The following is a 10,444-nucleotide window of genomic DNA, read 5'->3' as shown; positions in this document are numbered from 1 at the left end:
ACAGAGAGAGAGAGAGACAGGGTAGAGTGGAATAGAGAGGGAGGGAGGCAGGACATGTCAGGAGCAGGGCAGGCATCAACAGAGAGAGAAGAGAGAGAGAGACAGGGTAGAGTGGAATAGAGAGGGAGGCAGGACATGTCAGGAGCAGGGCAGGCAGCAACAAACAGAGAGAAGAGAGAGAGAGACAAGGAAGAGAAGAAGGGTAGGGAGGCAGAGAGGCAAGAAGAAAAACCAGCTGAGTGCACAGGAAGATAGAGGGAGAAAAGGGAGGTTGGATTGGTGGAGAGGGAGAGAAGCTGGCAGCAACACAGGGAGAGAGGTACAGGGAGGGATAGAGGGAAAAAGAGGAGAAGAGGCCATAGTTACTCTTAGAGAAAAGGGTTCCAGAAGGGTTCTTTAGCTGTCCCCATAGGAGACCCCTTTTTGTTTCCAGGTAGAACTTCACTATATATACAAAAGTATGTGGACACCCCTTCAAATTAGTGGACTCAACTATTTCAGCCACACCCGTTGCTGACAGGTGTGTAAAATGGAGCACACAGCCATGCACTCTCCATAGACAAACATTGGCAGTAGAATGGCCTTACTGACAAGCTGAGTGACTTTCAACGTGGCACCGTCATAGGATGCCACCTTTCCAACAAGTCAGTTCGTCACCTGCACACATTTCTGCCCCGGTCAACTGTAAGTGCTGTTATTGTGAAGTGGTAACATCTAGGAGAAACAACGGCTCAGACGCGACGTGGTAGGCCACACAAGCTCACAGAACAGGACCGGCGAGTGCTGAAGCGCGTAGCACGTAAAAATCGCCTGTCCTCGGTTGAAAAACACACTACTGAGTTCCAAACTGCCTCTGGACGCAACGTCATTACAAGAACTGTTCGTCGGGAGCTTCATGAAATTAGTTTCCATGGCCGAGCAGCCGCACACAAGCCTAAGATCAGCATGCGCAATGCCAAGCGTTGGCTGGAGTGGTGTAAAGCTCGCCGCCATTGGACTCTGGAGCAGTGGAAACATGTTATCTGTAGTGATGAATCACGCTTCACCATCTCACGGATGCCAGAAGAACGCTACCTGCCCGAATGCATAGGGACAACTATAACGTTTGGTGGAGGAGGAATAATGGTTTGGAGCTGTTCCATGTTCCATGGTTCGGGCTAGGCCCCATAGTTCCAGTGAAGGGATATCTTAACGCTGCAGCATACAATGATATTCTAGACGATTCTGTGCTTCCAACTTTGTGGCAACAGTTTGGGCCCTTTCCTGTTTCAGCATGAAACAGCAATGTCAGAAATGTCCCTATGCACAAAGTGAGGTCCATACAGAAATTGTTTGTCGAGATCGGTGTGGAAAAAATTGACTGGACTGAACCAAAAGGGGTTCTTCAAAGGGTTCTCCTATGTGGACCGCCGAAGAACCGTTTTAAGTTTTAGATAGCACCTTTATTTTCTAAGAGTGTAGAGAAAGGTACTGAGCCAGGTGTTAGCAGCAACGGTGATTGAGAGGGCAGAGAGGAAAGGGGAAGAGAGGAAGGGAAGCAATAAGCTGTTTTGATACAAATGGAGAGACTATGGTCTGGATGGAGAGACTGTGTGAAAGAGGGAGAATTGCCCTGATACAGTCGGTCATTTCCTTGCTAAATTACCCATGAGCACCAACAAGTGAAGTTCATAGGAACATGTCAAATTGGGTGTCAAATGAAAACTACGAGTCTATATTTTTTAGGAATTAAGGCATATATACATTTTTCAACCATTTTCCATCCTAAAAATGTGGAATAAACAAAGGCTTTGATTTCTTGTCTAAAAGATGGAAATGGGGTCTTAGAAAACATCTACCAGATAAAGTCTTAAGTGAAGACCCCTGCCAACTAATATCAACATTTAGATTTTATTAAGGATATTTTTTCTGCCTTCTGTAAGATTAAGAAACAATGCCCTTGTGCCTTCAAATTCCATTACCAAAAACCCATGTACAGTGCCTTGCGAAAGTATTCGGCCCCCTTGAACTTTGCGACCTTTTGCCACATTTCAGGCTTCAAAAATAAATATATAAAACTGTATTTTTTTGTGAAGAATCAACAACAAGTGGGACACAATCATGAAGTGGAACGACATTTATTGGATATTTCAAACTTTTTAAACAAATCAAAAACTGAAAAATTGGGCATGGAAAATTATTGAGTAACGGAATTTCAGAAAAATCAGTCATGTAATATGCCAATATGCCTACAATGGGAAATCATAGTAGTCACAAACCACAGTTGGGTCACCTGCTACTGTCCTCCCTTCCACTAACATACTGTTATATTCAGCTCATAATAGTTTCCTTTCTCTTTCTGTCGCCTGCCTCTCATGCTCTCTCTCTCTAATTAATGTCACCTCTTCCAGCTCTTACTGACACCGACCCATGAGCCCCCTTTCTTTCCACTCAGCACCGACTGACACTGTCCACAGACGTTGTCCTTTGGTTCGGACCGGCCTTGTTTTCAACGCCCACAGACGTCGTCCTTTGGTTCGGACCGGCCTTGTTTTCAACGCCCACAGACGTCGTCCTTTGGTTCGGACCGGCCTTGTTTTCAACGCCCACAGACGTCGTCCTTTGGTTCGGACCGGCCTTGTTTTCAACGCCCACAGACGTCGTCCTTTGGTTCGGACCGGCCTTGTTTTCAACGCCCACAGACGTCGTCCTTTGGTTCGGACCGGCCTTGTTTTCAACGTCCACAGACGTCTGAACCAAATCTGAACCAATCATAGACGTCTATGTTTAACAAGTTTGGACATCACATACAGTACACAACAGTAGAGTAGAGTAGAGTACAGTACAGTACAGTACACTAAAGAAAAGTAGAGTATACTTCAGTACATTACAGTATAGCAGAGCGTAGAGTACAGTAAAGAAAAGTTTAGTATTGTTCATTGCAGTACAGTAAAGAAAAGTAGAGTAGAGTTCAGTAAAGTATAGTCCTGTACAGTAGAGTAGAATAGAGTGGAGTAGAGTTCAGTAAAGTATAGTCCTGTACAGTAGAGTAGAATAGAGTGGAGTAGAGTTCAGTAAAGTATAGTCCTGTACAGTAGAGTAGAATAGAATAGAGTGGAGTAGAGTTCAGTAAAGTATAGTCCTGTACTGTACAGTAGAGTAGAATAGAGTGGAGTAGAGTTCAGTAAAGTATAGTCCTGTACAGTAGAGTAGAATAGAGTGGAGTAGAGTTCAGTAAAGTATAGTCCTGTACAGTAGAGTAGAATAGAGTGGAGTAGAGTTCAGTAAAGTATAGTCCTGTACAGTAGAGTAGAATATAGTGGAGTAGAGTTCAGTAAAGTATAGTCCTGTACAGTAGAGTAGAATAGAATAGAGTGGAGTAGAGTTCAGTAAAGTCTAGTCCTGTACTGTACAGTAGAGTAGAATAGAGTGGAGTAGAGTTCAGTAAAGTCTAGTCCTGTACAGTAGAGTAGAATAGAATAGAGTGGAGTAGAGTTCAGTAAAGTATAGTCCTGTACTGTACAGTAGAGTAGAATAGAGTGGAGTAGAGTTCAGTAAAGTCTAGTCCTGTACTGTACAGTAGAGTAGAATAGAGTGGAGTAGAGTTCAGTACAGTATAGTCCTGTACTGTACAGTAGAGTAGAATAGAGTGGAGTAGAGTTCAGTAAAGTCTAGTCCTGTACTGTACAGTAGAGTAGAATAGAGTGGAGTAGAGTTCAGTAAAGTATAGTCCTGTACTGTACAGTAGAATAGAATAGAGTGGAGTAGAGTTCAGTACAGTACACAGTACAGCACACGAGAGTTGAGTACACTATCATGTACTGTACTGAGCTATACTCTACTGCACTTTACTGAAATCTGTTGTACTGTACTGAACTATACTCTACTTGACTATACTCTCCTGCAGTGGTTCCCAACCAGGGTACTAGGAAGTTCATAAAATAGTTTGCAAGTGCAATTACTCAACAATATCTTAAGAATGAATGATTTTCTTACGAACTCCTCAAATATCTTCTCATGAATCTTCTTAAGATGTTTGTTGCTAGGCAATCATGTTAGCATATTTCCTACTGAGATTACTGTTCTAAAACATGTTATTGGGTTTAAAATAATCTATACTGGAACTTTCACATGAAGTTTGAGTGAATTAAACATGTTCAATTTCTTTCATGGGCTTATTCTCTCACTGCCCAGAGTTTAAGACAAGGGTTTAGCCATCTTGGAATTAAGAACAAATCCAAGAACTTTATTTTCAAGAATCTAATTTCTTCTTAAATGTTTGCTAAAGGAGAAACATAAGAAATTGCACAAGAACATTTCCAATAACCTTTTTGAGGAATAGGAAACAAATGGCAGTTCAGGGCCCTGAGCTCTACTGTGCTTTTTATGTACAAACTTGTGAAACATAGACATATATGATTGGTTCAGACAACCAAATTCAGTCTTGTTTGGTGGCAGAACTCATTAAAATAATATCTAGTGTGTAAAATAATAACCAAATATGCAAAGGAAGATATTACATATTTCTATCTTTGTGTACCTATTTAGGATACATCACCATGAAGAGAATGGCATTCATATCCATAATTATTACTCTTGTTATTATACTGCATATTGTGATGTCACTTTACCCTGCCTTTATTTACATACAGTAAATGTATCTACATCTAATACCTCGTACCCCTGCACATTGATCTGGTACTGGTACTCCCTGTATATAACTTCATTCTTGTGTATTTTATTCCCCTTGAGTTTTAAAAAAATGTTTCTTTTTTTACTCTGTATTATTGGGAAGGGCTCATAAGCATGGCAGTTGTATTCGGTGTGTGACAAATACAATTTGATTTGGTTTCTTTCTTCTGTGTAGTTCAGATCAGGGACTCAAGACGAAATTCTGATACTGCAATTCTGTTACTGTGTACATCCACTTCACTTACTGTTGTTTAATAACCCAAATAGACGTTTTCAAACTCAAGGTGCCATGTCATAGCTGACACCTCATTTTATCTGCAGACATCTTTGAATCTTAATTCGGAGCAAATAATGAAGAGTTTTTGGAAAACGTGGTCACATAAAAAAATAGATTTACCTAAATTCTAAAAACATTGCATCTGCACAGTTCTTCCAGTAAATGCGTTTTTGTAAGATGTTCAGTATAAATTGTTAAAAGTGGTCCTTATGCGTATAGATGGTTCAACTTTGAAAACATTTGATTTGTTTGGCATACATTTTATGTGAAAAATCGGAGCCCATTGCTATGGAATTGCCCATTCCCAATATACTACCCATCTCACTCTCTTTACACCCACCTTTCTTCCTGTCTTTCTCCCCATCTCACTCTCTTTACACCCACCTTTCTCCCCTATTTCTCCCCATCTCACTCTTTACACCCACCTTTCTCCCCATCTCACTCTTTACACCCACCTTTCTCGCTCTCTTTACACCCACCTTTCTCCCCTATTTCTCCCCATCTCACTCTTTACACCCACCTTTCTCCCCATCTCACTCTCTTTACACCCACCTTTCTCCCTGTCTTTCTCCTCATCTCACTCTCTTTACACCCACCTTTCTCCCCTATTTCTCCCCATCTCACTCTTTACACCCACCTTTCTCGCTCTCTTTACACCCACCTTTCTCCCTGTCTTTCTCCCCATCTCGCTCTCTTTACACCCACCTTTCTCCCTGTCTTTCTCCCCATCTCACTCTCTTTACACCCACCTGTCTTTCTCCCCATCTCGCTCTCTTTACACCCTCCTTTCTCCCCATCTCACTCTCTTTACACCCACCTTTCTCCCCATCTCACTCTTTACACCCACCTTTCTCCCTGTCTTTCTCCCCATCTCGCTCTCTTTACACCCACCTTTCTCCCCTATTTCTCCCCATCTCGCTCTCTTTACACCCACCTTTCTCCCCTATTTCTACCCATCTCGCTCTCTTTACACCCACCTTTCTCCCCGTCTTTCTCCCCATCTCGCTCTCTTTACACCCACCTTTCTCCCCGTCTTTCTCCCCATCTCGCTCTCTTTACACCCAACTTTCTCCCCATCTTTCTCCCCATCTCGCTCTCTTTACACCCAACTTTCTCCCCGTCTTTCTCCCCATCTCGCTCTCTTTACACCCAACTTTCTCCCCGTCTTTCTCCCCATCTCGCTCTCTTTACACCCACCTTTCTCCCCGTCTTTCTCCCCATCTCGCTCTCTTTACACCCACCTTTCTCCCCATCTCGCTCTCTTTACACCCACCTTTCTCCCCTATTTCTCCCCATCTCGCTCTCTTTACACCCACCTTTCTCCCTGTCTTTATCCCCATCTCGCTCTCTTTACACCCACCTTTCTCCCTGTCTTTATCCCCATCTCGCTCTCTTTACACCCACCTTTCTCCCTGTCTCTCTCCCCATCTCGCTCTCTTTACACCCACCCTTCTCCCTGTCTTTCTCCCCATCTCGCTCTCTTTACACCCACCCTTCTCCCTGTCTTTCTCCCCATCTCGCTCTCTTTACACCCACCCTTCTCCCTGTCTTTTGACTCGTCTCACTTCCTCTGTCTCTGTCTCTATCCCTCTCTCTCTCCTTCCCCCATTTCTCCTCGTCTCACTTTCTCTGTCTCTATCCCTCTCTCTCGCCTTCCACCATTTCTCCTCGTCTCACTTTCTCTCTGTCCCTCTCTCTCCTTCCCCCATTTCTCCTCGTCTCACTTTCTCTCTGTCTCTATCCCCCTCTCTCTCCTTCCCCCATTTCTCCTCGTCTCACTTTCTCTCTGTCTCTATCCCTCTCTCTCGCCTTCCCCTATTTCTCCTCGTCTCACTTTCTCTCTGTCTCTCTCTCTCCTTCCCCTATTTCTCCTCGTCTCACTTTCTCTGTCTCTATCCCTCTCTCTCTCTCCTTCCCCTATTTCTCCTCGTCTCACTTTCTCTGTCTCTATCCCTCTCTCTCTCTCCTTCCCCTATTTCTCCTCGTCTCACTTTCTCTCTGTCTCTATCCCTCTCTCTCTCTCCTTCCCCTATTTCTCCTCGTCTCACTTTCTCTCTGTCTCTATCCCTCTCTCTCTCTCCTTCCCCTATTTCTCCTCGTCTCACTTTCTCTCTGTCTCTATCCCTCTCTCTCTCTCCTTCCCCTATTTCTCCTCGTCTCACTTTCTCTCTATCCCTCTCTCTCTCTCCTTCCCCTATTTCTCCTTGTCTCACTTTCTCTCTGTCTCTATCCCTCTCTCTCACTCCTTCCCCTATTTCTCCTCGTCTCACTTTCTCTCTGTCTCTATCCCTCTCTCTCTCTCCTTCCCCTATTTCTCCTCGTCTCACTTTCTCTCTGTCTCTATCCCTCTCTCTCTCCTTCCCCTATTTCTCCTCGTCTCACTTTCTCTCTGTCTCTATCCCTCTCTCTCTCCTTCCCCTATTTCTCCTCGTCTCACTTTCTCTCTGTCTCTATCCCTCTCTTTCCCCTATTTCTCCTCGTCTCACTTTCTCTCTGTCTCTATCCCTCTCTTTCCCCTATTTCTCCTCGTCTCACTTTCTCTCTGTCTCTATCCCTCTCCTTCCCCTATTTCTCCTCGTCTCACTTTCTCTGTCTCTATCCCTCTCTCTCTCCTTCCCCTATTTCTCCTCGTCTCACTTTCTCTCTATCCCTCTCTCTCTCCTTCCCCTATTTCTCCTCGTCTCACTTTCTCTCTGTCTCTATCCCTCTCTCTCTCCTTCCCCTATTTCTCCTCGTCTCACTTTCTCTCTGTCTCTATCCCTCTCCTTCCCCTATTTCTCCTCGTCTCACTTTCTCTCTGTCTCTATCCCTCTCTCTCTCCTTCCCCTATTTCTCCTCGTCTCACTTTCTCTCTGTCTCTATCCCTCTCTCTCTCCTTCCCCTATTTCTCCTCGTCTCACTTTCTCTCTGTCTCTATCCCTCTCTCTCTCCTTCCCCTATTTCTCCTCGTCTCACTTTCTCTCTGTCTCTATCCCTCTCTCTCTCCTTCCCCTATTTCTCCTCGTCTCACTTTCTCTCTGTCTCTATCCCCTCTCTCTCCTTCCCCTATTTCTCCTCGTCTCACTTTCTCTCTGTCTCTATCCCTCTCTCTCTCCTTCCCCTATTTCTCCTCGTCTCACTTTCTCTCTGTCTCTATCCCCTCTCTCTCCTTCCCCTATTTCTCCTCGTCTCACTTTCTCTCTGTCTCTATCCCTCTCTCTCTCCTTCCCCTATTTCTCCTCGTCTCACTTTCTCTCTGTCTCTATCCCTCTCTCTCTCCTTCCCCTATTTCTCCTCGTCTCACTTTCTCTCTGTCTCTATCCCTCTCTCTCTCCTTCCCCTATTTCTCCTCGTCTCACTTTCTCTCTGTCTCTATCCCTCTCTCTCCTTCCCCCTCCCCTATTTCTCCTCGTGTCACTTTCTTTGTCTCTATCCCTCTCTCTCCTTCCCCCTCCCATATTTCTCCTCGTCTTCAGTTTCCATTGAGAAGGGGAGCAATGAAGTGTGGAGGCTAAAAAAACAAAGGCAGCAGTATTGAACACTGCTCTGATGAAGGTTGGCACAGCCACACATTAGAACTTCTAATTACTTTGGTCTAAGGCAATACATCGCAGTGCTAGCTGTGCCACTAGAGATCCTGGTTCGAGTCCAGGCTCTGCCGCAGCCGGACACGACCGGGAGGCACATGGGGCGGCGCACAATTGGCCCAGCTCCTTCCCCTATTTCTCCTCGTCTCACTTTCTCTATCCCTCTTTCTCCTTCCCCTATTTCACCTCGTCTCACTTTCTCTGTCTCTATCCCTCTCTCTCCTTCCCCTATTTCTCCTCGTCTCACTTTCTCTGTCTCTATCCCTCTCTCTCCTTCCCCTATTTCTCCTCGTCTCACTTTCTCTGTCTCTATCCCTCTCTCTCCTTCCCCCTCCCCTATTTCTCCTCGTCTCACTTTCTCTGTCTCTATCCCTCTCTCTCCTTCCCCCTCCCCTATTTCTCCTCGTCTTCAGTTTCCATTGAGAAGGGGAGCAATGAAGTGTGGAGGCTAAAAAAACAAAGGCAGCAGTATTGAACACTGCTCTGATGAAGGTTGGCACAGCCACACATTAGAACTTCTAATTACTTTGGTCTAAGGCAATACATCGCAGTGCTAGCTGTGCCACTAGAGATCCTGGTTCGAGTCCAGGCTCTGCCGCAGCCGGACACGACCGGGAGGCACATGGGGCGGCGCACAATTGGCCCAGCATCGTACCGGTTAGGGGAGGGTCTGTCCTGCAGGGATGTTCTTGTCCTATCGCGCTCTAGCGACTCCTGTGGCGGGTGGGCGCAATGCACGCTGACACGGTCGCCAGGTGTATGGTGTTTCTTCCTACACATTTGTGCGGCTGGCTTCCGGGTTCAGCGGGCATTGTGTCAAGAAGCAGAGCAGCTGCTTGGGTTGTGTTTCAGAGGACGCATGACTCGACCTTCGCCTCTCCCGAGTCCGTACGGGAGTTGCAGCGATGGGACAAGATTGTAACAACCAATTGGATACCACGAAAAAGGGGTAAAAAATAACTTCTAATTACAGTAAGGTAGTGACAATTTGAACATTAGCAGTATACTGTACCATAGCTTCTACTTTAGAATCTCATTATACACCCCAACACACCTGCTAGAGACTCAGTTTGTTAATATATAACTCAACCAGTATCACAAAACACATGCATATATGCAGTAGTTATATCATGAACAAGCACTCAACAACAACTGGATTGTCCATTACCAAACCCCCAGTAGGCATGTGCCCAGGGGTCAAGTTTGGGTTTGTTTGAAAATGGCCATTTGTCTCTATACTTGCCTGAAAGAGTTACTTTTATTTCACCTTTATTTAACCAGGTAGGCTATTTGAGAACAAGTTCTCATTTACAACTGCGACCTGGCCAAGATAAAGCATAGCAGTGTTGTTACGAATCCCTTTTGGCCCGACAGTCTAGGGGGGATGGTAATGAGACCCGTATCATAACTCATGCAAATTATAATTGTGACAAAGTAAAAGAGAGAACAAAATAACCAGGACAACTGAAATCTACCGTCAAACTCAAGGTTTATTTGAAAACACACGGTAATGGGGGGGGGGGGAGCAGGAAAAGGGTCTGAGCTGGACCAAAGGAAATAAAAGTATTCAAAAACCCCCTAAGCTAGACTAGCCTACTTTAACAACAGCTAACTAACCAAACAAAAATACAGTGGGTGGTCCACCCAGTTCTAACTAGTGTATTTAACAAAGTCTACCTACGGGTAGTGTATGTCCATGGGCAACTTGTCTTGGTTTCCCCTTTTCCCACCAGCAATCAAACACAAACACCAAAACAATACTCACAGGTGTTGACTAAGTGCTATGGAGGTGCTCAAACAAAGAGCGGTTAATAACCACAGAGACCTACAGACATGGAGATTGAGCTCCAGAGCAAACAACTGACAGGGTTTTTAAACCAAGGGAAAGGAACTGTGATTGGGTAGGAAAACAGGAGGAGGTGTGTCTTCT

The sequence above is a fragment of the Oncorhynchus masou genome, chromosome 29, assembly GCF_036934945.1.
Source record: "Oncorhynchus masou masou isolate Uvic2021 chromosome 29, UVic_Omas_1.1, whole genome shotgun sequence".
NCBI lineage: Eukaryota > Metazoa > Chordata > Actinopteri > Salmoniformes > Salmonidae > Oncorhynchus > Oncorhynchus masou.
Note: the sequence above shows the minus strand (reverse complement) of the source record.